We start from the raw sequence: 27,850 nt of genomic DNA on the forward strand, positions 1-27,850 counted from the left end.
AACAACTTTTGAAATGATTCTGCTTAGATGCTAAGTGGAAACCCATGGAAAATACTGGCTTTTTTAATGTTTCTTTCAACTCTAAAGTTTAGCTGTTTACACACATGGACTCATTTACAGCTGTTAGTCCAAAAAAATTCCTTCCCCCTTGAGTTTGTTAAATTGGGGAAGAGTTTAGAGGCTTTGCCTCTGTAGGCATTGGTCATTAATTAGTGCAGCAGAGACTCTGAAGACTCTTATAGGGTCCCTTCTACCTCGAGTGAGGGCACCCACCTACAGAAGGGACATGGGACGCTGTGTGTCCTCACAACCCTAACCCCTGGGTGCCAGGGCAGTTCCAATGCCTCAGCACCGTGGACAAGAAGCTGGTGCTAAAATCAAGGTAGCATATTTTAACTTCCCTCTGTGGGATTTTAATTTATTGTTCTTTCTTTTTACCGTGTCGGTTGAATTGCTGCTTCTGAGACAGGGAACAAGCCCAGTATTTAGGAGCTTTCATTATGTACACCTCTGTATACTCACTGGATCTGGATCCCGTGAAACATGCCTGCCACCCAGTGGATGTCGCTGATCTCTATATGTTCTATACCTTTACCGCCTCTCCCCTGTGCCCAGCCCTACCCCGTCGGTAAGTTTGCAAAGCCAAGGGCTCAGGATGCCGGGCTCATCCGTCCACCGTGGGCCTGTGCCCGAGGATGGTGTTGGTTGTGACAGGATGTGCTGGTGCCTTCCTGGGGACCAGAGGTATGTCCCCCATGGTGTAGCAGCTCTCTGGCTGGGCAGCACTGAGAAGAGGTAACATGAATGAGGCAAACAACTGTACAGGAGAGGCAGCTTTGTGGTTGAGACAGCTGGAGAATTGGATTTTGCAGCCCCATCATTTGCTTTTGATTTCCACATAAACTTAAAGGTTTTTGCCCGTAGTCTGTTGGGTTTTTTGGGAGCCTGGCCTGAGTCCCTGGGATCTGCTTCACAGTTATGCTAAACTTAACCATCTGGAACATAAGTGAGTGTCTGTTTGCTCTGTGTGTACAGAAGATGTTTTGCAGGTCTAAGCATGTCAGAAATACAAGCCTTGAGTCTCAGAACTGCTCACTCAGTGTCCGTAGTTTTTTGCTTTAATCTAGTTTACTTTCCCGTATTAAAAATATGTGGATGACAGTGATTAAAAATATGTGGATCCTTTATCTTACAGATTACTGTAGTGATGAGAACCATATAAAAACCTAGAGAAAATAACTAACTTCCTCTGTGACTTGAAAGTGAGCGATGATGCTTTAGAGAACAAGGGCAAAAAGAGGAGTTTGTGTATTAATTATAGCAAAGCTTCAGTGGGAAAAAATGTGACCAGGTCTGTTGCAAATACAGATTGATCTAATTAGAGATTGATGCATATGAGCACTAGGAGACATTTTTAGTTACTGTAGACCACTTAGTTCTAATAATTTCTAAGTTCTGCTTTGCTTATCATGTTTTTAATACTGCAATTTGTAAGTAATTTCCTATATTTTCTGTCCCTCAGGAAAAGCACCAAAAAGCAGATAGGCAGCCTAGGGTAGCATATTTGTGTCACTGTCCTTCATCAACTGGATTCGTTATGTGACACTTGGGACTCTGCTGTCAGAGCCCCCTGTTGAGGGTAACCAGTGGTGGTAGATCGTGGCTGTGGTCTGCGTTGCTGTACTTACTCATATCTCTTGTGTTGTCTGATCACAATGAGGAGCTGAGAAGAATGTGGATGTGGCCTAGCAAACACCTACTGAAAATGCACACAGTGGAATTTGGTTTTGGACATTTGACCAAATGCAGGTGGACTTCTCATGGGGACCTCCAATATATGGGCTCCACCCCTCAGTCAGATCTGTCAACGGTAGATGGAAGAGCATGATAGCTTTTCAAGTTTGCCAGATGCCTGTTGATGTTGGGAGACAGCTTTTTCCCTGGTTTGGTTCTGGAAACAACTCAAGTATTTTGGCCGAGTTCTTCTAATCCCAGTCTGCCTCTTTCTGCACCCCTCACTTAGAGGTAACTTCTACAGCACATGGAACAAAATTTAGCTTGAGGCAGACATTCAACTTGGAAAATTTCAACCCAAACAGTCGAAGTCTGGCCAAGTTACAAGCAGCTGGAAGCAGCATCTTGCATTGGAAGTGTTGAGCAGCTGCCTAATAGGCAATGCTACAAGCTTCACCAATCCTGTGTATATATTTTTGTACGTGGAAATATGCTGCTGAATTACAATGTTATTTGATTGGTTACCTGCTCTACTAACTGTTCTTTTGTTGGGTTTTTTGTTTGGGTTTTTTTTCTTTACTAGATATTGGTTACCTGCTCTACTAACTGTTCATTTTTTGGGTTTTTTGTTTGGGATTTTTTTTCTTACTAGATAAGGAACCTAAACATCTTTGGCTAATGCTATGAATGATTTCCTTACATTATTCATTGTTTTTCTGGTGGAAAAATTGAAAACTTTAAAATGGAGCCTCTGAAATAAATAACAAGCCAGGGCTTAGTCGTTCTGAATATTTCAAAATGACTTAACGATTGTTAAAGACCAGTTTACAGTAGAACTAAAGCAAATTGCTTTCCAGCGTTTTGAATTGTAAAAAACCCACATCTCCCAAATTCCTAAGCTATTCATCAACTGCTCTATTGTAGCAGACTCACCCTATATTGTGTCCCTGATATATCTATTAAGTCTGCAGTGAAGTGTGAGTTTAAAACAATTGTACCACGAAGTCACTGTGGAATAAATTCCACAAACATTGGCAAAGTTGCTTCATAAATCTTTCCTAGTTTAGAGAGGAACTTAGGCGTGCCTTTCTTCTATGGGAGTGCAGCTGTTTCTTGGGAGGTTCCCTGGGGGCTGGATCTTGGTGTAAAGCTGGTTAATATCAGTATATTCACAGCTTTTGTGATGATATCGCATCATTACCAGCACATGATGTGCAGGTTTGTGCACGTGTGGAACAAGTTACTAGTACATGATACTCCAAATAATTTTCTTAAATGATCAGCATCCATCAGAAGGCATTTTTCATGCAACCATATACAAAAGAACCAGGATTGTGGTTACACTAGCATGATAGAGGACTGTCCTCAAACTGGTAATTTATTGGAAGAAGGATTAAGAATTTGTGCAAAGAATCATCTCAATGGGAGTTTTCATTGCAGTGCTGCACTGAAGTGTGGTCTTGGCTGTGTAGCAATATAAATATTGCAGAGAAGTAGGAAAGTACGTGGCATTAGTAAGATCACAGGAATTCCAACTCTGATTTTGCTGCTTGCACGTGAGCAAGGATGTGAAATATTAATAAGAGCACAGTGACAAAAGTGATCCAGGGTTTGGAGACCAGGTGTCACAATTGCAGACTGTACATCTGAGAGATGTAAGGAATATCACGTGTGTAAGGAAAATACGTGACATTTACTTGACCATCCAGTGTCTGAGAGATGAAATTAGGCATGTTATACTTTGAAATAATAAGTAGCAATGAGGCCGTAAAGGATTGTAGTGGATTTGCAGTTGCTGAGAGTGTTTAAAGTTGCTGGGGTTTTCTTCTTAAAGATTTGCTTACACTTGCTTTGGTGAAGGATGTTTCCAGTATGTGCAGAAAGGGGAAGGACTTTACTCCATTCACCTGCAGTGCTTTCCTTGTATTATAGCACATGTTGCTGCCTTGACAAGATTACAGTAAAATGCTATGATTCAGAACTTGGCTGGTTTTCTCCTAGCTCAGGAGGACCATTTTTTCTTGGTGCTGAATTTGACTTCTGGGACTATAATTAATTTTTGTGTATTTCCCTCTAGAGTATCAACATCTGGTGGCAGCTGGTGACAGGATATCAGATCCTCACTTTACAGAGTCCCCTTCTATTCTCAGGTTGGTGTATCGTCTTTCTTTGTTCAGGATACTGTCAGTTATATTCAGGGATGTAAAAAAAAATTTTCTGCCTTTAGATAGGCAAGGACATTGCTCAATGTTTAGAAGTCAGCTGCTCACTGCTCTCCCCTTAACCATCTCGCTGTCCTTAGGGCATTACTCTCCTGCAGCCACATCTGCTCAGGCAGACAGAGGCAGGCAATGTGCACATGGCCTGGCAGCAGAACACCCCCGGCAGTCACTAAAACAACAGAGGGTATGTCGGTGAAATCATTTTGTAACCTGAAACATGACTGACTGCCTGAATCAAGTTGAAGCATTACCTGCAATGCTCCTTTTCAGGCAGCTTCACAAGAAACCTGAAGGTTTAATTTGGCCTGGGAATTGAACTTGAGCCTAGACAGCTATGAGATGGTGCTTTATAATTCCATGGTCCATTCTTTTTGATGTAACAAACAGACACATTTTTTTGTCTGGCAGCTGAACTAGGACAAATATACTCTAAAGTGCTGAATTATTTCTTTCTGTGAAAAACTTATTTCATGTACTGTAGTGTATATGGTATCAAAATCCTTATTTTCAGTCTTTTACAGTGGTTTGGTTTGGCTTTTCATTCACGGTTTAAGATATCCTATGCAGGTTTTAAGGTAATAAAACATTTTCTATATAGGATGAGTTTACTGGAAGTTTTCTTGATGAGAACAACTGAAAATTGAGGAGACCAAGTTCTTATAAGTCACTGTCTTTAAACTTCAAAGCATGTACATGTGAGTGTTTCCATTGACTTGTAAATACTCAAGCACTCCTCTTAAACATGATTTTTAAATACATTTTCCTCATCTCCCCTGCTGAGATGTTCATGTTTGAGAAAATAATGACAGTACAGCCTTCTAGGGTTTGGCCCATAGGCCTCTTGCTATGTTCAGTGGAGTTAATAATAATACACTATTGATTTCTAGGACATGCGGGAGCCAACTTAATAGCAAAAGTACAAATCAGATTGGATGTTTTCAATTTTAAAGAGATCTAGTTAGGGTATTTCATAAATTTCTTCTCAGAAAATGGCAGAATCAGAGAACAATGAATTTGGCATTCTGTTTTGATGTTTCAGTACTTGGATAAAACCTTTTAATGTAAGATGATAATGAGTATTGCCACATTGTGTCTGTATTGAAAGTGCAGTCTTGGGTTGTAGTTTGCCACTTTGTGACATCTTACTGTGTTTGTAATATTTAGTGGGTTTCATTCCCTTCCTGGATGTGAGAGGAAACAATGTTTGAGGCTGAGTTTAAAATTATCAGAATCGTTAAGTGTCCATCTCAGAGGCATATCAAATTTGAACATAATACTGTTAAATAGTTGAGCTACATAGCTGACTGTATGCTTAACAGCACAAATTTATGTGTGTAGGGTGTAATTATGCAACCTGAATTAACAACTGCTAGAAATAATAGTAGGACTGTGTTATCTGCCAGATTTGATTTTCCACCTCACCACAGCCAAGTGTCGCTATAATCAGAATAGTCAATAGTTAGGTGTTTTTATGGAATGCATTACTCTGTACCTGTTGTGCAAACTTCCCATTTGGTCTCTAATCCAGCATACCTGTGGCCAGTGAAGATGTAATTTTGCGCACTCTCCAGAATTTAACTTCCTTCTTTTATTTGTATGTGTGTACAGAAATCGTTTTTTCTTGTTATAACCTAATACTAAAACTCAGTTGTCTACTCTAGGCAGTGGATATCCTGGGGATTTTTTTTCCTCCATGAATACAATAGTGACATTAAGCAGTTACATTGTCTGGAGTTCCTGGTGATACAGGCATCAACAAAATTTAATGAGGTGTTTCAGCTTGCTTGACCTTGTTCTGTGACTCATTTGCGTGTCACAGATCCAGATAGCATGCCAAGCACTCTCCAAGTCCTGGCAGAAGGTTTCTCACCCCGTATCTGCTGCTGCAGCTTCTGTTTCAGCATCTGCTGCTGCCCTGAGAGGCACTGCCACTGTGCCATTTCCAGCAGCTTGCACGTCAGCCTGTGTTGGACGATTCTCAGGTGTGTTTGGGCTCTTCAGACAGGGGCCATGAGCTGGTGGTGGAGCAGTGGAACTGTTGGTAGAAAAGCTGTAGGATTCTGCAAATTCCTGCAGACCTTCAAAGACCTTTTCCAGGAACAGCATTCTGGTATCTGTTCTCTGTTCTTTCATTCTGTTAAAAGAGAAAGTACTAGGAGAAATTGAAAGGTCTGTTGGTTTTAAGGTCCACTGTTGATCAAGAGAATTACAGCAGATGTGTTTGTTTTAAGGGAAGCTGAGGGTGCGCTTTGTCACCAGTGTACTGAAGAGGTGACGAGATTATGCCATCCTGTATCATGGGATTTGGTATTTTTTAAGATAAATTACAGGGGAAGTGGTATTGTGTGTAAGAGGACAGCAAGACTGGGCAGAAAAAGGATGGTGACAAGTACTTAGTATTCACGAACTGCCATAGGAACACTGACTGATCCAACTTTGTCATTGTTGAATGCAACATCCAATTATGTTGTGATAATAATGTGTTGTCTAACAAACAGTGAATCTCCAGAGCATAGGCCATAGCTGTGATGTCTGCTTGTCTTCTGCATCAGTCACCCCCCTACCCCTAGCAGTTGGTCACTCATCTTCTGTTTGCATTTACTGTCCCTGACCTGCCAGCTGAAATCAGGAACCTTTCTGTTTCTGCCAAAATTATTTTGCTTAACATACCTGGTTAAACAGTGGATTTGTTTCACTCAAGATGGACTAGGGAGCTTAGGTGACAAAGCTGAGGCAGGTTCTGGTAAATGTGCTAAGAAGCTGCTGTGTTAAGGAAATCAGTGGTGTGTGAGTGGAGATATTGGAAATGAGATGTATCTACAGAATCTAAGAATTGTAAACATTTTTCAACCTTTATGCTGGCAGATATGTGCCAGCATTTTACTTCTATGTTTCTTTCTGGTAGAGGGGAATTATACCCACATGTAGTTTTGCACAGAGAATAGATCTCCCAGCACCTGCTTGCCTGCACTGAGGTAGAGCTGAGCTGTTTTCTTATGTCTTTGGATTTTCATGTGCTCTGTGTAGCTGTCTTTCACTGGATGCCTTTTCAAGCGAAACCTTCATCTTAAGTCATCCAAAACAAACCTCTCAGGGATTTTTTCGGGTTTCTTAGTTGACCTAATATTGTGGGTTAACAGATTAGTTCTGAAGGATTTATAAAAAGATTACTAAGAATTTTTCAAATTCAGTTTTCAAATGCTAATATTATCATGCAACAAAACTTAGCAAGCATTACAGGTATAATATTTAATTAATGAACAAACTGGTTTCTGATCATAAGTATACTACAACCATGATAGTTAGAGACAGAAACACACTTTTATATTCTTTGCAAATGACCATTTGTGGAATTTTTCCATCACACATATATTGATGTTAAATTGTTTTTGTGTTCTTAAGATTGAGTATACTAATATACTTCTATCATTATTGTACTCTCTTAGGAGAGGATGATTGCATCATTGTGTACCTCATTTGAGGTGAATTATTGCAAATGCATTACCTAAAGTCTGATGTAGCTGCTTGCTTTGCATCTGGATGTACATTTCGGGGCAGTCTAAAGCAGAGGTCAGACAGAACAGATTTTCAGGACAGCATGTTTTCAGGATGTTGTTGGCATAAAAGGTCTTCCTGTGTTTTCTGTGAGAAGACCATTATGTTAACCTTTGTAGATGTTGTCTTTTGTCTCTCTGAAATAAAAGCTGAATCAGAAATGGGGGTTCCTGTTTTATCGTTGTGTGTGACTAGCAGCTGAAAGGTCAAGTCATATGTGAGACTGTTACTGTACAACTCCTCCATTGTGTTTACCAGGTAGGTGGGGCTTTTTCTTCTTTTTCCAAATCTATGCACATTAGTCAAAGAAAATGACTAATTTCATGTTTTCCTGAAGGAAAGAAAGTATTTTTAGAGGGAATTGCTTTTCTGCGGAGAATTACTGCAAAATACTGTATATTTCTTCACATACTTGCAGATTCAGACTAGGTTTCAGATCTCATGTCTTTGCCTCAACACTGGTCAAGAATATGACTTTTTAAAAAATTCTTTAATCTTCTAGGTCTCCTGGATTCAAACTTTCCTTTTTTCAGATTGACATCAAGACATGTAGCATCATTAAATGCAGTTGGACACTGTGTAGTTTGTTGGAATTTCTGGTTTATGATATGGTGGATAACCATATCAACACTCCCAGGTTTTTTTTTTTTTTGTTTTTTTTTTTTTTTTTTTTTGAGCTGGAACATGTATGTTCAGATACAAGTTTCCATTCGGTATGTGTTATTATCAGACTGAGCAGCAGTCTTGCTATAGGTGTTTCAATGTTTCAATCGGCAGGAATATTTGTGCAGGTGCCCTTTAAGGGAGAAAATACATAATTGTGGTTCTTTTGCATAGCACAGTGGTCACGTTTGCAGGATGACTGTTTATTAGCAGAACAACCTATCCTAAATGGGAAATATTAGGGAAACCACTGAATTTGGATACTGTGTTAAAGAAACTGGAGGACGGATGCGAGAAAGTGGCATTATGAATGATGTCACTGGTACTTTGTTTGTGTGCTCTCACTTTCCTACCTAGTTACATTTCCAAATCATGGCTTTCAGTTTGCTACTGAACTGGAGACAAGTAAAAATAAAAATTCTGAGGGTAGTGGGGTTTTTTTTGGGGGGGGAGGTTGGGGTTTTTTTGGGGGGGAGGGTGTGTTTGTTTTTTTTTTGCCCACCATTCTAGGGGAGAATCACTTTTGGGATTACCTGCTTCATCTGCCAGAAAACTATTATTTACCATCTCCAGATAGCAGGGTGGAAATGACAGTTGTATTGGATTCTGACTGGAACATGATCAGAGCTTGGGTGGCTTAAAAGCAGATGTCTCCATGCTTTTGCTCTGGAGAGCCACCACAATCAAATCTTCTTGTCTTTATTACAATATGTGTCTTGAATGTTCATTTATATACCTGAAGAATAGGGAATAGAGCTGGGAATGAAAGAAAATAATGTACAAAATTAGAAAGGGAAGGAAGTAGAGAATGGCAATCCAAACTAGCTTTCTCCTTCTAGCTGTAAGAACATGAACCAGGGAAGTGAGACATAGAAGAAACTGAATAGTCCCACTGGTAAAGTTGTGATAATTTAAACTCCTATTGAATAACTGGGAGCTAGATCAGTGCTTGCAGAAGAATGTTGATTTTCATTACCTGTAGTGAGAAATTTACATCTCTCTCATCCAGCTTAGTGTGTAGATATTTGTTTACTGAAGGGGTTTTTTGTGTCCTTTTTAAGAACAAATTGTTACCTTTCGCTAAATGTGAGAAAAATAGACTCAATCTGAATGCTGCGACCAAATAACATTGAAGACCAGTTACTTGTAATTACAGTTTAAGTTTCTTTCCTCTTGTCTCCTGTATGTAGTGTGATGTAGTTTTGAGGAGATTAAGAGGATGAACCATGAACAAGCAGTTTTTTCACCTAATTAATGATCGGATTTTCTAAGTGAATGGTAACAATCAGTGAAGCACCAGTTGGATATGACCAAGAGTTCAAACTCAGGATCTTCCAATTCCTTTTAGACAGTCTGGACTTACTTTGCTGTGCTTTACAAATGAGGAGGGAGGTACAGAAAGCCCCAGGCAGTTCTGTGGGCAGTCAGGTGTGGTTGTTAGCTTGGGATTGGTGCCAGCAATCAGACCTGCGGGGAAGGTAATGGGGAAAGTGAGGCAATAAGGCCCCATGAAGGATGCAGAGAAAAAGAGTATATGAATTAGCAGTCTGCCACCAGCTCTGTTTTATCTCAGTAGTGATATTTGTTATTTTTTCCCCCAGAGGATTTCAACTCTTTGTACTTTTGGTGTTTAATAAAAGTGAAAATAAATGGATGACATGGAGATATCTTTTGGGAGCTTTGCTTGCATAGCTAGTAGAAATATTTCTGCTCTGCTCAGAGTCAGAGAGATGGTGTGGATGAACAGGTGTTCAAAGTCAGGTTGGGTGGGGCTTTGAGCAACCCGATCTAGTGCAGTAAGTCCCTAGCCATGGTGAATAGGGTGGACTAGATGGTCTTTGAAGGTCCTTCCAACTCAAACTATTCTATGATTCTGTGATGTTGATGGCAGAGAGGAGCTTTGTAACAAAAGAAAATGTCAGTAGCCCTGTGGAGAAGGACTTGGGGGTTCTTGTGGATGAAAAGCTGGATGTGAGCCAACAAGTACACACTTGCAGCCTGGAAGGCTGATCACATCCTGGGCTGCAGCAAAATCAGCATGGCCAGAAGGGTGAGGAGGTGATTCTTCCCCTCTGGGAGATCCCAGCTGGAGTGCTGCATCCCACTCTGGCAACCTCAGCAAAAAAAATAAAAGACACGGACCTGTTGGAGCAGCTCCAGAGGAGGCCATGAAGATGATCACATGTCTGGAGCACCTCTCCTACAAAGTCAGGCTGAGAGAGCCTGGAAAAGAGAAGGCTCCAAGGAGACCTTATGGTGACTTACAGATCAGGACTTCTAATGTCAGATAATGACAAGAGGTAATGATTTTAAACTAAAAGTGGGCCAACACAACTACTAAATGATTAAATGCGGTTTTCCCCATTCCTCTGTCTTGCTTTGTCTGTGTAGATTACCAGCTTTTTGCTGCAATAATTCTGACCTGCAGATCCTCAGGTCAGGTCTTCAGCCTACTCCTGTCTGCCTATAAGCATGAATTCTTCCCTGGGCATTGTACCTGTTGATTTGCATCCAAAGCAGGGTGCTCTCTCCTGTGTTTTCACTCTATATGATATCCAGCTGCCATTTCATCACAAAAATGCAAATCTGCATTTTCTGATAATGCAGGTAGCATTTTCCCTATTTGCTGTGTGGTGAATTAGCTGTTGTGCTGTATAATTTTGTTCCATAAATCCTGTACCTCCAAATCTGACTTTTGCTGGAATGGTGCACAAATAATATACTTGAGGTAGCTTTGAAAATGTTCACTGGATAATGTCATATACTTGAGTAGCAAGGCTAAATTTAGTATTTTTTAGTGTATTAAGAAAAAATTCGTATATTTTCAGAAAGTTAAGTAGAAATAATATGCCTAACACTGTTACAATCACCTGGAACCACAATCCTGAGAGAGATTATTTAGGATCTTCTGGGGAAGCAGCAGCCTGCTGCATGCAAGGGAGGATTAGCAATAAAAGAATTAAAGTGTGCTTGTTTAGGGTAGGGGAGTTCATTTTCTCATGAAACAGTAGCAGGAAGTAAGCTGCTGCTAGCTTATGCAAAGCAGCAATGGATCATATCATAAAACCAACAGGCCTGAGGATGAGAGCAATTAATTAAAAAAACACCCCCAAAAAAGTAATTTTCTTTACTCTTTCTCCTTCCTCAGTGAGATCATTGACTACTGTCTTAAAAAGTTGTTTTAGTTATTGTTATTCTGAATATTAAAATTAAATTAGTTTGATGTTACTCTTCAGTTACACAGGAAGATTTCTGAGTCACAAGTGGTGTATTTTTGTCTCTTATGCAAAGCTGGAAAACATTTCTAATGAGTCTTGCTAAAAATGGGGGACATTAAAAGGAAAAGTTCAGGAAATAAAATTAGTTACAGAGAAGCAGTAGATGAAATGCTCTGAATTTAGGCCACCATGCTAGAATATGAGCGCTCCTGTTCCTTGATGGTGGAGGGAGTTGAAATCACTCAATTCTAGTGGGGTGTTTTTCAGACCACACATATTTTTAAAGCTGATGGACCTTCAATAAATGCCGGACAAAATGGATTATAAGGTTAAACAAATATATTGAAATGCTAAAGAGAGAAAATTGGACTGAAATAATTAATATAAATTATAGTACTTTGAATGTAGCATTGAGAATACTAAATCTTTGTGACAGGTTATTTGAGGAGAATATTGAGCTGCTTCCATTAATAACAGAATGGCCTCTGTTAGCAGAGAGCAGGAAGAAAATCAGATGTGTGAAACTGTGCCTGCCATAATGTCTTCTTGTTCTCTTGGCCTCTGGTTCTCAGTTTTAGTTTCAGGGCTCCTTAGACCACAGAACCAAGAAAGATGATTCCTGGGAGACTTTTGGAAAGCACATGATAGTAGCAGCAATTCTCTCTGGAACTGAACTGTTTAGGATATGTCCAACTGCTGTACCTTGTTTTGTTGGGTGTTAAAAATGGGCCAGGAGACTTTCTCCTTTGAAAGGCCTTTATTAGTCAGCTCTTTCAAGGGGGAACTTGAGGGGTCGCCTGCGCCTTTGCTGCTCTTGTCGCCGTTCTTGTTCCGGCCACCGCTGAGGAGGTGTCAGACCAATCTGCTGCTCTCGGCGCAGAGTCGGGAGTTCCAGCCTCGCGGGAATCCCCAGGACCTCAACTCGGCTCGTGTGGTCTAGGGGCGTCACTGTTTCCCAGTCTCTTTGTGGTCATGGCGAGGCGGCAGAAGCAGAATTCAGTCCTTAGGTAGCTGAGGGTCTTCTCGTTGTTGTACTGTCTCCCTTTTATCTGGATTTTGTGCTGGGTCGCGGCTTTTGGGTCCGTTTGCCGGCAACAGCACTTCGGTTTGGAGTGGTGCACCATGGAAGTCTTTGGATTTTCCTATTAGGCAGGGCCGGCAGTTCGAGGAGCTGGTGGGGAATGGGGACAGCCTAGCCCGATGGAAGAGGAACGGAACCTGGGGTTTTAGAGGGGGTATACAACTTGGAATAAGGTTTTGAGGGTACAAATTTTGGTACAAACTTTCTTAAGCATAACTTTCTTAACAGACAGGGTACAACTGGCATAACATTTTAAACAGCATAACTTTCCTAACAAATGACAGACTGTGTCAAAAATGGGAATTTCTTACATTTTATTCATTTCATTGGGCAAGTTACGATAGCAGAGGTGATGGTTTGGTTTCTTGGACTGATCCACAGGATCTCAGTTCTACAGGATTTGCTAGTAGGACTGCTTGCCTGGCTGAAGATGAACATAGAGATGGAAGCTATTGTTTTTGTGACTTGAAATGTAGCTGAGAGATAAAAATGTTGGGCTTCCAGCAGCCAGTTCCCCTTCCCAGCAGCGCTGAGCTCCTCAACACCCCTCCTCTTTGTGCCGCTGCAATCTTTATTTTTTTTCTCCTCTCTTCTCCGTGATTTATGCATTCACCAATTGGTTAATGTAGCATGTATTTGGATAGGTAAGCCTGCTACTAAAAATATTATTTCCTGAACAAGCAAGTAACCAGGTTGGGTTTCTAGCTAACTGTTCTTTAATAGCCAGGTCTCTGCCTGAGTGAGTTGCAATGGAAAATTGATTAATTCACATGAGCTTCTTTTTTTTGCAATTTATTTTCTATCTCCTGCCTCTTCAAGTTACCACTTTTATCTTTCTCCATTAATTAAAGCAGCTGGAAGAGCAGTAATAAACACACTTTCCTTTCCTTTGTGTTCACATCCTGAGCAGTGCAGAAATACCCTGTTGCATTCTTGTAAGCATCTAAAATATTTGTGGAACTCTGGCTCAACATTTTTCTAAAAATGATGTTTATCTGGATTTCCTTTAATTCCATGAATTTGGTCTGTATCCATACATGGAGTCAGCACAAGTGTGTGAGGTAGCCCGTGTGGCCTGGGTAAGGTGACAGGGTTGAAAGGATAAAAGAAATCGAAGTAGAAGTAAACACTTTTTTCATGTGCAAAAAAACCTTGCAGCAACCACCCTGACACGTGAATCTGTCGGATACTCGTTTTGTTATTGTCTAAAACACAGATGTGGATAAATAATTCCCTGTTACTTCTTTAAGACATCAATGGTACTTTCCTGTAGTGCGGATGGCTTTCTGGGACTGCACAGCCTCCACAACCTGACTCTCTGGTCTTTAAAAAAAAAAAAAAAAAAAAAAAAGGCAGCTGCAGAAATGCAGCTTTGGGTCCAGAACTGTCTAGCTAAGGGCGGTGCCTAGCTGTTCTCCCTCAGGAGAGGGTTTGATGGGGAACATGATGATCCCTCCCCCTCTGCTCCCGCCCTGTAAAGAGGCCAAACAATAACAGCAATACTGACACCGCTGTGCTGTAACTTTGGCGTGTGTCTGTGTGCTAGTGTCTGGGTGTACCAAATACTTTGTGATTAATAGCATTTCTTGCATAGAAACTTCTGAAAATCTCAGCTTCATTCTTGATTTTTATACTGATAGGTACAGACATTAAAAAATCCACTGTGAACACTGTTTTGGTTTTTTTTTTCTACTTTCCAGTATGTGTTTATTATTCATGAATGTGTTGCAACATCCAAAAAAGTAATGGGTGACTCACAGAATGAGCAGAGGAAAAAATACAGTTACAGCTTCTTAATGAGGATATCTTAGCCAACTACAAAGTGTCCCAGTTAAAAAACCGCTGTTGGACTATATAAAATTTGCCCAGTCCTCGGCTTTGTGTTCCTTCTGGATGTATTTGCAACATAGTGTCACTTACATCCCCGATTTTTTTTTTTTCTTGTATCAGACATTACAAGATTCTGACATCAAAAAGAAAACAGAACAATGTGTTTACAAATAGTTCTGCATTTTGTGTTTGTGTATATAAGAAAGGAAAGGAGCAAAGGCCAAGTTTACCACTACTGGTGTAGTAACATCTCTAATGGTTTCAGATTAAGCTAGTATTCTTCAAAAACTATCCTTGCAAGGATTCTAGAGCAAATACAACCATCCTACCATCCTGTTAATGCAGCGTAGCTCTGAAGGAGTATAATAGTGGGGGATCTTGTGGGATCATATTGAGTATGCTGTTCTACTTCAAGAATCAAAACTGACTTTCTTTCTGGAAAGACTGGTTCTTATTCTTGGAAAGTCTGGGCTTTTCTTTCATTCATATGTTTTTGAATTTTATCAGTATTTATAAATTTTACTTTGTGTCTTGTACCCCTTTACCTTTGTATCTTTCTTGCACCATGAGAAATCTGTATTTGCTTAAAAGTTATGAGTGCAAATCTGTAGAGATAGACAGGCAACCTAATACTTGTCTCTCAAACCAGCTGTACCCACAAGTGATCATTTCCTTTGTAAAGTTAAGGATCTAGCATAATCTTACTGCAGTCAGGTTTGTACAAATTTATATTTTATTGAAGTCTGTTTGATTTAAAGGAATTTTCAGGGCTGATACACATACCATGTGAAAATTTGGAATAAAGACATGATATTGCTATGCCCTTGTTGGCTCTCTTGGGATATTCAGTAATTCAGTAACAAAAATGAGTTCATTTTGGCTTTGTTTATTGCAAGTCTGTTGTAGTGAGGTGTTCTGTATATGAAAGTGTTGCCTTTACAATGCAGAGCTGTACTTCAGCCTTAATTAGAGTGATACTATTTTCTGCCTTGTTTCAAAAACAGGCTGTGCCTTTTCAAACAGTGAATTCTTCTAGATTTAAAAAGAAAGAGTTAGCTTTTTGTTGGTATTAAATGCATTCCTCTGTCCATTTCCTTCTGATTAGTTGCCTTGTTTCTTGTAGGATGTGTGCTCGAACAGTTTCTGCAGATGGCATTCAAAGATGTAAGGAAAGTTGGCCTTTTTGGATCAGTTTAGTGACTCTGAATGAAGAACTGGAAATTAGCAAATTATAAGTGAGTTGGATTTTAGGATGCCGAAGCTTTAACTGTCTGAGTGTGCTTATCAATAGTATTAGTGATGCATGATGATTTCTTATTTTTCTCCTGGGAAAACTTGGTAACATTGTATTGTATTTTGCAAATATTTGCAGGTCATGGTTTAACTCTTTTTGTTTCATGATTTTTGTGGAGTCTAAAGCTCACTGAGAGAAGTAGTATGGGGTATAAATTTGTCCTGTATTATAATTTCTTTGTGTGACTTGCCTTTGAGCTGTGGGTTTACAAGTGTGACTTCTGTCACACCTACTGGCAGGGGTATTTATAGAATGTTCAAGAACCTTCAGTGCACTTTCTGAAACAAATGGACAAGGAGTGTGCAGAGGGAGGACAGAACAAGAGCTAGCTCAGGTCAGAAAGTCATTGGTTAAGCAGTACCTTGTCCCTCCCCTTTGCCTGTAGCATTCCCAAGTAATGTGGTGTTTTGTTGGTGTTTTTTGTGACTCTTGCACAATCATGTGAATCTTAGGGTGAAAAATTTACCTGACTGCTGGCCCAGTGTAGTAGTTGTTTCTACCACAGAGAGAGGTTGGATGTCCTTGGCTGGCAGTGCTCATCACAGTCTGATTTAGTTCAAGAGCAGTTCAGTGTTCCCCATCTGCCCCAGTCAGCTTTCTGCCACAGTAAGGCATTTAATAGGATCAGTGGAAGGCTTAGGAGGTACCACATAGATCAGAACCAGTGCAAGGAGAGGATGGGAAGGGAAAAGTGTGACTGGGGTTAGTAAAGAAATGCCAGGGAGAAGTTTGAGCCTGTAGTTTCTGGCTGAGAGTAAATCAGAGATTATCCTGTGTCATAGAGCTGTATCTACTACCTGGATTTTTTGCAATTCTTTTCCTTCACAGCTTGCTTATCAGTAGAAAGGAGAATATACCCAGATTTAAAACCATTCTCAGAAATATTGAGAAGCATTATTTCTCAGCAGAGGCAAACCTATAACAAAAGGAGGAAGGAAGGAACTTGAAAGAGTGAGGAAAAGTAGATTTTCCTAGAGGCTTGCCATTGCTGGGATGTGACCTAGGAATACCTTAGAGGTGATCCAAGAAGAGTTTGTGCAAGGCTGTACAAGGTCAGGGGTTTGTAGTTGTGTGAGATGTCACTGTACTGCTGGCAAAGGCAGCACCTTTGGCAGATCTGCCTTCAGTAGGAAACACTGGAGGCACAGTTGGAAGGACAAAATGGATGAGGTTAAAGCTGCCTGGTGCTTTACTGTGAATCCATTTAATTTCAGACATCTCTTTAGCCCTTCTGCTACCAAAGAATCATTTCTGGAGACTTATGCTACCACAAACTTGAGAAACACTCCCTTGTGTGTTTTAAAAGACGACATTTACTATCTGGAGGATTCCTATTAAACACAGATGGCCAGGATACCTTCACTCTCAACTTCTGAAAAGTATAAGTATATTATAAAAGGTTAGCTTTTATACGCACTTTGTTTACTACTACCTTTCCTTTCCAACAATTCAACTGAAGTTCAGAAGATGAGCACAGTGTATAAAAAGTAGACTGTATTTTCTCAAAATCATTGTGCTCTACTTTCACAGTGTGCACTAAAATATCACTGTACCATACCTTTAAGTTGCAAATTAAGAACTGATAGCTGCATGGGCTGTTCTCCAGGTGTCATCCACATTTCTTCTCTGAGATTCTCTTCCATTGCAATCTCTGAAAATGGAAGTTTGTAGATGAACAAACAGTTGTCTTAAAAATATCAGAAGTGTATACCTGAATTTGTGATTAAGTTTTTAAATAATACAATGGTAGGAATTTTCCTATGCCTTAAGTCCTAGCAGAGGCTTTCTTTGGGCATAGGAGTAAATTACCTTATAATCTTGTGATGCAATTTCTCCATGTGTAAACATTTACGTCATTATTCATCTGGCAGCATTAGAAACCCACAGCAGCGTTAACCTGTGTTGTATGTGGCAGTTATCCCCATGGGAGGTTCTGGCCCACAAACCCAAAGTACCAGGACAGTAACACTGTGATAGATGCATGACATATTTATCGGATTAGAATGTGATGGCACCACTACTAGTGTTTCTTGGTGTTGTACACAAGGAGAAAAGAAGGTGCAGGAGTTTGGTTGTTAAGACTTGGGTGAAAGCTGATTCAAGTGTTGTCTTTCCATACACAGTGTCATGTTGGGCGTATCCATTGCTCAGGTGTTCTTTAGGGCTGTGCTTGTGAATTGGATTGTTGGAATTCTTCCTTCCCTTCCAGAGATGCCTGAGATGAGCTGTTTCGCAAAACTTGAGATGTTGGGATCCTACAAAAACAAATGCAATCCAGAAGCTTCTTAAATCAGATTTTTATCCTGTCTTGAGACAGAGTTTTATGAAGCCCCAAGTCTGTATGCAGTGATTGTAGGAGCCTGAGCTGGAAGCATGGTGGTGGAATCTCCTCTTGCAAGAGTGGAAAGGAGTTACAGCATGTTGAGCTGCTTTAGGAATGGTACATAGGGTGTCACATAAATGGGGGCTTGCTAGAGTTTCTCGTGGTGAATTTATGTATAATGTAGTAGAAAAATAAAAAAACTAAGAGCTTTTGAAACTAAATTTTCTACTCCCTTTCCTTCATCAAAGCAGTATTTTCTCCTCTCCAACCCCCATCCAAAACTGAAAGCTGTGCACAGTCACAAACCTTCCTTTTGGTTTGTTTTTCTGAGACTAAATGGTACGTCTTTCAAGTGGGGCAGGATACCTCCAGAGCACATCGTTCTGGTGTGTCCTTGCAAGGCTTCAGAGTTTCAGGCTGCCCCTTGTGTAGGAGAGCTGCTTTGTTCTGCTCCTGAGCTTCCTGGCAGCCCATCTCATCCCGCCCTTGCAGACCTGTAGCTTTCAAAGCCAGTTGCGAAGGAGGGAGGCGATTACCAAAGCAGGGTGTGAAAGGAGAAGTAGCTTGCTTGGGTTCCTGAGGCCAGCAGAAGTGAGAGCCACATCCAGGTCGCTGCCACCCCAATGCTGCTGGGCTGCACTGCTCCCCTTGGATCACATGATTCAGCATATGTTTCTCTGGGAGCTGGGGCCAACGGCAACGTGAAAATTGTACTGTGCATAATTAATTTATTTATTTATTTGTGCAGCCTTAACTTTTCTGCTGGTGGGCTCCACCCTCTGCCACGCTGTGCGGCTGCACAAATATTTGCTCTGGGAAACAGTGGGGGGAGTAGCTCAGTGCAAGGAATATGAGGCTGGGATGGAGTGGAGGGCTAAAGCTGTTTAAATTGGCTTAAGCTGTGCTGTAGGTCAGTGTCTAGCTATGTCTTTTTGGGCAAACGGTGATCTAAGTTTCATGGAAATACTCATCCCAGCAATGGGCAAGGTCACTTCTTCAAGCCAAAATTATAATTAGCAAGAAACCTGATGCAGTTCTAGGGATGAACATCCACCTGCATTCTCTCTTGCTAAATATGTTTACATTTTACATATGCGTTTAAAAAAAAATACTGCTTCCAGATTTAGCTTAGAAACGGCACAATGTTTGCATAGTTTGTGCTAATACACCACTACAAAATAATTTTTCAATTTAGTTGATTGCCTGGATAAGAATGTGTTGTTTCTTTCCTCTCTAAAACATAACTATCAGACTTTCTTTAATTATTAAAATGATGCTCTGCCTGTGCCAACATTACAGTTCCTCATAACCGCTGTGCTCCTGGGTCAGATTTCTTCCCTCCTTGCCCCATGATTTACAAAGGGTTTTGCAGCATAAGAAACAAATGCTTTTAGATGTAGGATTGGATTAGACTTAAGTTGTTGGAGAGAAGAATATACATCTGCGAGAGCTGGAAAATATATCCTGACTAAAATAATGACAGTGTTTTCTCCCTCATGGACTTTTTTCAACTGAGAAATACAAATGAAGTCATATTTTGACAAAGAGCTGTAGTGAAGATATTTTAGTACTGACTTAATTGATACATTTACTCAGTAAGTAATAAAAAGTGTACTGCTGCGGGTTTTTTTAGATCTTCCACTAAAGCAGGCTGCAAAAACAGGATGATTAACTACATCTAATAAAATCATACATGGGTAACTGCCCTTTAAACAATAAACTGGGACCCAATTTTTCTTTTAAGTGCCATGCAGGTGTCATAAAGACTCAATTACTTGGAAGTAGTCCCAAAATTTTCTTCATGGTAATTAAAGGTAACTAGTAGTTGGAGATACTAATGTCCATAAAACTATGGGTTTTATGCAGCGCAAAACTTGTGGAACTACTGTTTAATTATTATTGGGAGTATTAATGACAGCTGTCCTGAAATATATTTGAATTTATCTCAATGCATTTCCTAGAAGTAGCTTCAGGTTTTTCTTACTCTCATCTTCCCTGCTCATTGCAAGGTCCTCTCTTCCCAGCTCCTTGTCCTGCCGTTACACCCTCTCAGTTGGCTGCATGGCTTGGGTCCCTGTGCCATGCCTTCCCTCATGGCCAGTGCACTGCTTTGGGCTCTGCCTTTCTGAGAATTTGTGGAAAACCAGTGTACGTGCCAGTAAACAGAGCACGAGCTCACCCTTCCTACGGAAACAAGGTGGCAGTAACTCTGTCCTCACCCTCTGTGCCACATTTTTAAGATTACACTTCTGTCAGGCCTTTCATCTTGTCCTATGCATAGAGCCCATCCCAAGCACCTGCACCACAGTGGGCTAGGCGGCTTTCAGCGTGTTGTTTACTAGGCACAAGGGTTTGTTTAAAGAACATGAAGTGTGTCTCAGAAATTTACTGGCTCTGGCATTGGCTCTCTGTCCGTTCTCCATTGGATACTGCACTTTAACTGAATTTCCCCAAGCATTTTGGGCCTCCAAAGTTCCGCTTTTCTTCAGGGGTTAACCAGTTTGGTGTGAGCAAAGAAGATATTGCATGAGAAGGTGAGATGTTCCACAGAAACGTGGTTGTTCATTTAATTTAGGATGAGAAAACGCAATCTTAAACCGTGCCAGGGGAGGTTTAGGTTGGACATTAGGAAGAATTTAATCACAGGAGGGGTGGGTAGACATTGGAATGGGCCGTCTAAAGGAGGTGGCACTTGGTGCCATGGTCTAGTTGACAGGGAATTGTTTGGGCATGGGTCAGACACGATGATCTCAGAGGTCCTTTCCAACCCAGTTGACGCTGTGAATTACTGCCCGTGAGGGGCGCGGGGTGGGATGTTGGCGGGAGCGGCGGCAGCGCGGGGCGGGCGGGCGCGCTCCGCACACGAGGCCGCCGGGCCGAGCGGAGCCCGGGCGGGTCACGAGGCGGCCGCCGGCCCGTCCCACCCCGCCGCCACCTGCGGGCCGGGCCCGGCGGAGCGCCGGCCGCCGCCCCGGGGCGTGTCGTGTCGTTCCGAGCCGAGCCGCCCGGCCCCGCCGTGAGTCACCGTCCGGGGCCCGGGCACCACTTCCCCCTCTCGACAGGAGCCATTTTAGCTGCACGACGCTGCGGGGAGGCCGGGGCGGCGCCGCGGGCCCCGCGGCCGGGCGGTACGTGCTGCCCGGGGGGCGAGAGCCGGGCGGGCGGGGGGACGCGGCGCCCCGGGCTGCGGGCGGCGGCTGCCGCCTCGACGTGCGGCCGCGCCCGGGGCAGTGCTCCGCGCCCGTCGGGAGAAACTGCGGGGAAGAGGGAACTTCTGGAAGAGCGCGGCACCGGGGAAAAGCGAACTATAAATTGGGCCGTGAGTAAAGGGACGTCTCGGGGCAGCAGCGCCGTGAGCTGCCTGGAGCTGAGCCTGTTGCTGCGGGCAAAGGGCGCCGCGGCTGTGCTTCTCTGAGCGGCGCGCTGCACAAGTGTGACAGCTGGTTCGTAATTCTGCTGCGTTTTATACTTTTGTCTCCTTTTAAGCGTGCGGGGGTGCCGGGCAGGCTGCCGGTCCGAGCCCTCCAGCCGCCGCTCAGCGGACCGTAAAACACACGTATTTTATTCTGAAGCTGCGTGTGTCTGGACTTGCCTGGTGTGGAGCAGATCACGGTCCAGAGCGACTCGGGGCAAAGTGTTGGCTATCAGCGCTGCAGCTTTGAGCACCTTCTCTCCGCTGCTGTTCGCCCGGTGTGATCCGTGGTGACTTTAAAATGGCAGATATAAAATATCATTTCAAAGACCGATTATTCTCTGCGCCCTTAAGCTGAAGTTTTCTTTCTGCCGAAACAGAGCCATTAACGGCGGCCGCCGCGGTGTCATTTCAAAACAGAAGGAGTTAAGTTGTTATGCGGGCGGGTACTCACCTCTTCCTGAAAATGATTAAGAAATGGAAGTTATGGTGATGGTGTACATGGCAGCCCAATTAGAAAATAGGCTTAGTGGTAGCTGTAATAGGAGAAGAAAATCTTGGAGATAATTGTGGTGCGTCAAATTGCTTCTTAAACTTTCAGTGGATGAAAACCACCTTGGTTCTCCTAATTAGGCACTTCTGAACTCTAGCAAAGTGTTTTGAAAAAGCGTTACTGTTTCCACCTTTGTTGCGAGAAAATGTTCTTTAGCAGATTTGACTGAGAACTTTGGACCCTGTATTTCAGTCTGTCACTTGAGAAATCAAATTCGATATCTTGTTACTGAAAATTAAATGACAGGGCACTTGAGCTGTTGTGCACAGGGGAGTACTTTCCATGTTCATTTACTGTCTAGAGCCTGTATCTGAGAAGTATAATGGAGTCTTGCTTAGTGCTGTGATCAGTTGCAGGGGAGGAAGAGAGGGAGGCAACCATTAAGTAAATGGTCATGTTTTGGGTGAGGCTGTCTCTTGTCTTCAGCCTTCCCAGTATTCAGCCGTATCTTCCTTCAACATCTTACAGTGCAATGTGTCAATGTGTTATCACTATCTTTTCATGTTACATTTTGCTTTTTTTTTTTTCTTTCTAAAAGAAACAAGTTTTGCAAGTGTTTGGGAGATTTATTTGGTGCTTTGTTACATGTTGAAAAATCACAGATAAAGTTACAGAGGAACGACTTGAAAATAATATTTTGAGTTAGTAATAGAAGTTTTTTTTTCTGAAAAAATTCTTAAATGTTTCTTTTTAACATCATGACTTTTATTTTCAGATTGTAGGGCTCTCTGCTTGCAACTAATAGAACATGATCCTCCCTTTCCTTATCTCTTTTCTCCCCTTCTTTCTTTTGCACCAGACTGTGTTGAGACACCCAGCCCTAAAAACTTGAGGTTTTAAGTTTTTCTTTTTAAGTCATCTCCCAAACTGCAGCTGCGTATCTGGTCAGAAGGCTTTTTGTGTTCTGAAGGGTAAGTGGCTGCTGCAACTTTCTCTTGATCAGGGCTTCACAGAGGAGCAGTTCCTCTTTGAAGGCAAAAGCTGCCATGTTCAGTCTCTCACTGCTGTACAAGAACTTTGCCAGGGCTACAGAAGCATCTGTGGTACAGTGGTGGAGCTAGAGAAAAAGTGATTTGAAAGTCCTTTCAAGACTTACAGATGACAGCTTGGACAGATCTAGAAGGCAAAGAAGTGGATTAGAAGGTACAGAGAAATGAGGTTAGTTCTTGTATAGCTGAAGCCCATGTTAGTCTCACCAAAAAAAAAAAAAAAAATCACACCTTTCTCCCACTCCCCCACCCCCAAGGCAGGGATCTTTCAGTTTGGATTTAGTTTGTGATTGTTGAGAGAGCCATGGGAGTGGTGTCATTAGATGCCAGTTAGCTTGAACATTATTTCCAGATCCCTCCTTTTACAAAAGTGTTGGGTTTCTAATGTGCTCTTTTCAAATCCGTTGAATATTAGAATTGTCAAGTCCGCAGCCTTGTCCTCAAATGAGAAGAAGAAAAGAGGTAGACATCCAGATCTAAAAAATGTTGTTGGCCTGGTATAGCCTGATGTTTCAGGATTGCTGCAAACTCATACTTCTTGTTACTTTTTGGACACTTTTTGTGTGTGTTACTTTTTGGACACTTGATATATGAAAAAAGCCGAATACATGAGGTATATTTCAGCACAGCCATTTTCAAGGGAGGGAACTGTGGCAGTGCTCAGTGAGCTGATAGAAAAGAAAAAAGAAAAATGGAAGATTTCCCTCTCTGTCAGAGGAAAAGCTTTGATCTCCAGAACAGCTTTCTCTTCTTGCAGGTGTTAGCAAAAATTTCTCCGCTTTTGCTTGCAGATTTTGTTGTTTACACTGAAAATTTTGGTAACTCACTAGAGTTTTGTTGGGTGTGCAAAAAGGAGCAAGGACTTTCCCCCACCACAGTGAATCAGCACAGGAGTGGCAGGAGGTGGAGTTCACCTTTCCAGCCTTGGTTACAGTCTGCACCATAAGCTCTGAAACTTTGCTACCATATGCCAGTGATTTATGGTGCTTATAATTTTAATGCCACTGACGTGTTTTAGAGATTATTTGCATTCTTAAATCTTGCTTTCTTAAATCTTACCTAAGTGTTTCTTCACAGATAAAGTAGTTGACAGAGACTATACGTACTGGAATTTTAAGTCTTTTGCTTATCAAAAGTCTGCAGCAGCCGTGTGAAAGGCTCTGGATGTTTTCACTTTCTTGACCTGACCTGGCTAATCTATGTAGAGGTAAAAACGATTTATTCTTCAATACGAGCCTGTCCTTTGGCAAAGCTTCCTATTGTGTCAGTGGTTGTGCTGAGAGGATCTCATTGGATAGGGACCAAAGTTTATGCATTCTTACCTTGATGTGCTTTAGGCTTTACCTGTCAGCCATCTTCAGTGTTGAATCAGAGGGCTGGAGCTCAGGTCATTTATTTGTCCTTAAAGAGATCACTCTTGTGTCACGTGTAAGTTTGTACTAGGTTCTAGCAGGCTTCAATGTGAAACTGATAGTAGTTTTGTTAGCCTGGAAAGAACCTCCAGTTCCTAAATTTGTGTGTAAAAATTACTTCTCTCTGTATTGGGGGAAAAGATATTATGGTTAGGATAATTTGCTAGGAATAGGAATGCTAAGTACATATGTTGGAAACTGTGGGAAAGAGTTGCTTTGGGATGGATTGAATGTCACTGTCTTCATCTATAATTAGATATTTTACTCTATTTCTAGAACACCCTATATTTAACTCATCAGCAACATTTCTGTGTGAATATACCAAATACATTTTTTGTTTTGAGGGGAATGTACTGCACTTCTTGAGTGTTGCCATTAGTGCACTAATGGTTTCATCACTTCACTTGTGAGCTTCTTCTGCATTTCCTTCACCTTCTTGCATGGTAGTGGTTTGACTTCTGAAGTGGGCTCTGTATAAATGTCATGCCACACAGCTGTTGAGTTTGTGTGTTGGAAGGAAGGAGTGAGCTTGGGTGATTCAAATTTTTGTCTACTCTTGAGAGAAAGAAACATTTTTACTTATTGTGGCTGCATATACTGTTCTGTCATGCTGTATGTTCCTCTAGAGTTACTTGTGTTTTTCATGAGATCCTTTGACAGAGTGAATTAATGTGACAGGTTAGAAGAAAACTACCTTGTTCTTCTGAGCTTTGTATCAAGTCACTTCTGCTGTTCTCCGGTTTTCAGTTATCTTGGCGTTTATTCAGTTTTAAGTAGCAGCTAGGGAAAGAAGTAGCAAAATATGATTGTGAAACTACAGTTACAATTTGTGATACCCAGTGCTGACCACTGTCAGAAAATTAATGTTTAACTTGCCCTTCCAACCAGACTCAATTTCAAGTTAAAAGCAAGCCGACAAGGATACTGTCAGTTTTCCCCTCTGTCCCTGCTACGTGTGCTGCCCTACATAATTTTGGAGCTAACCAGAATAGTTTCCCAAGGATGTGATCACATGGTTTGTTTTCAGTGGAGGCGGTCTTTCTTACCAGAAGATGACCCTCTTAGGAAGAGCTTTCATGCAAACGGTGTCTTGAAGTCACCAGGGCTTGCACATTGTCTGCTGATGACAGAATTTGCCTGGCATTGTCCTCGGAGGTGGTTGTTACATTATCCACTTGCATCCTCTTGATGCGTTTTCTGTTTGGGGCTGTCATTCCCCAGTCTCCAGAGCCTCTGTAAACTATTTACTCTCTGTAGCAATTCAAGCTCTGTCCTGATGCCTGTAAATTAGCATGGAAACGAGAGTATTAGCTATCAAGAAAATAATTGTGAAGCTTACGGCCGTGGAGGGCAAAGGGTCGCAAACGGCACACCTTGCAAGAATTTACTTCGCTTCTCTATCTCGTGGTGCCTCCGATCCAGCTTGTTGAGAGCTATGTGAGCCCAGCAAAGGACTCCAGTACTCTTGGTGGTGAGCTATTGAGAGGCCATCCTGTTGGTTCAGGTTTGGTTGGTGTTTTTTTTTTTTTTAAAGGACCAACTAATGTTTATTTCAGAGAAAAGAAGGAACTGTAGAGAGGAAGTATCCATTTGGGGACCATTTTTCTGTAGAGAAAAAAGATGGTTTAGTCATATGAATGAAAATGAAACTTTCTGTGTTGAAAAACAGTCTACAGTTTGCTGAGGACGGCTTGCAGCATTTTCAAAAGTGCTGGTCCTTTTCGGTGAAAAAAGTGTGTTTCTTTTATTATCAGTTTGAAGCAACAGTGATATAAGTTGCTTTTGAAGCAACTAAGTGAAACACAGTTTGAATTTGTCTGAAGGGCCTGTAATCTGAGGAACCTGATCTAGTTGAGGATGTCTCTGCTCACAGTAGGGGGGTGAACTAGATGACCTTTAAAGGTCTCTTCTAACCAAAACTATTCTGGAATTCTTACACAGAAACCATTGATTTAGACCATTTAAATATGGATTATGAAGGAATTTCTGGAGAAAAAAAGCAGCGAGAAAGTTGCTTTTGGCAGAATATTTTCCTGTTTGGGCACTTTTGAAATACATATATCTGATTATGAATGCTTGATGTAATGCAACATTCTAACATTTGTTTTTTATAAAGACCTTTTAGTATGGTCCTTCAAATGACATGTATGAAATCTTCTTTCAGTGGTACTGGGCTAGAAATAATTCTCAACAGTAAGAAATAGTGAAAAACTTTTGCCAAACTACAAAGTAAGAGCTTGGACTTGCAATTTTTGTTTGTTTGTTTGTTTTAAATTAGAATGGGATTAAAAGGTTTAATACTTTTGGAGCAGTGTAGCTAGAAAGGTATATTTTGTGTCTAGATTCTGGTGTTTGTAATATTTAGAGTGTCTCTTATGGGTGCCACGTATTCAGGTGGACTTCAGAAGCATTTTATTAATCTGTACTTTTAGATTTCATAAACAGAAAAGCCATGATGACATTTATTGGTATATGATGATGTGAAATCTATGCATTTGAGGGGAGAGACAGTAGCAGTTATTACTTGCAAATAGCTAGCTGGGTAAAATCCCATTGCCTTGAGAGATGAAACCCAGGACTACTGATGCATGCATGCTGCGCAGATGCAACAGTAAAAAGGGGAAATAGAAAAAAATCAGTGTCAAGTTTGGTGGGTCCATTTTTTGCTGTTTTAAATGTGGATCTCTAGGTGGGATGAAACCTGTACTGTGTGGAGAAAGCAGTTTCTTTCTGACAGAGACTGCCTTTGGAGAACCTGTTTCTCTGTCTCTCATGAACAACCCTGGTATTTATTAACTAGATTGGAGAATAATGCTAGTGCCTTGATGCAGGCTCTGGTATTTTCACACACCATGTGCTTACAGAGCTTAGGTGCACACTGAAGGTGCTTCAGCCTCACACCAGCTGCTTTTTCACTCATAAGTGAAGGCAGCATATGTAACTTCCTTCTGCCTTGGTGGCACATCCCATTAAACGCATGCAGCAGCGGTTTGCGTGGATGTGCCCTGGAGCACAGGAGGGACGTTTGGGCTAAGCAAGTTTTACTCAGATAGGGAGTTGTCCTGGAGGTAATGGGTGGTAAATCCTTAAACAGTTCATTTAGCATCTGCCCAAGCCCTTAGCTTGCCCTTAGGTAAGACTCAACAGTAAAGCTGTATTAGTTGACGTAAAGTTGCAGTTTAAACTCTAGACCTATGTTTTTGTGAACATGCACTAGGCTAATTTAATTTAAAATGTGCCTTTAGCAAAACAGTCAGAGGTAGGCATGGTCATTCCCAGATGTTTCCTTGGCAAGAGCACTTGTCCAGCTGCTTGAGGACTGCCATCCTAGTTTTTTTTTGCTGACGGCATAGATTGTTTCCTAGTGCTTTATTGTCTTCCCCTCCTATCCGCAGTCCAAGCTGTTTGTGAGAGCAACCTTTTCCTTATCTGGTTCAGCCAAGATGAGCCAAGTTGGCAAGTTAGATGTCAATGCCACAGAAGTTGCTGGGCTGGTTGACTGAACCAGGTTAGGGTTTCATTTCAGAGTGGTGGAGCTGTGGAGTTTCTAAGAGCTGGGGTTGA

At 41.5% G+C, this 27,850-nt stretch overlaps 1 protein-coding gene across 4 annotated transcripts in view; it reads left to right on the forward strand.

The window, feature by feature from the left end:
* ELF1 (E74 like ETS transcription factor 1) overlaps positions 1 to 27,850 on the forward strand; it is an 87,800-nt gene that overhangs the window by 1,236 nt on the left and 58,714 nt on the right. Inside the window, exon 2 of one of the 4 annotated variants that reach the window (XM_066313354.1) lies at positions 3,812 to 3,884. The exons of 2 other annotated variants lie outside the window; for them this stretch is intronic. The gene's annotated coding sequence lies outside the window, so the exon portion shown is untranslated. Of the gene's footprint in view, positions 1 to 3,811; positions 3,885 to 20,917; positions 21,049 to 27,850 lie in introns of those variants that run through there. One more of the 4 variants, XM_066313356.1, reaches the window with a different exon arrangement.

Source organism: Sylvia atricapilla, chromosome 2 (assembly GCF_009819655.1).
Source record: "Sylvia atricapilla isolate bSylAtr1 chromosome 2, bSylAtr1.pri, whole genome shotgun sequence".
Classification (NCBI taxonomy): domain Eukaryota; kingdom Metazoa; phylum Chordata; class Aves; order Passeriformes; family Sylviidae; genus Sylvia; species Sylvia atricapilla.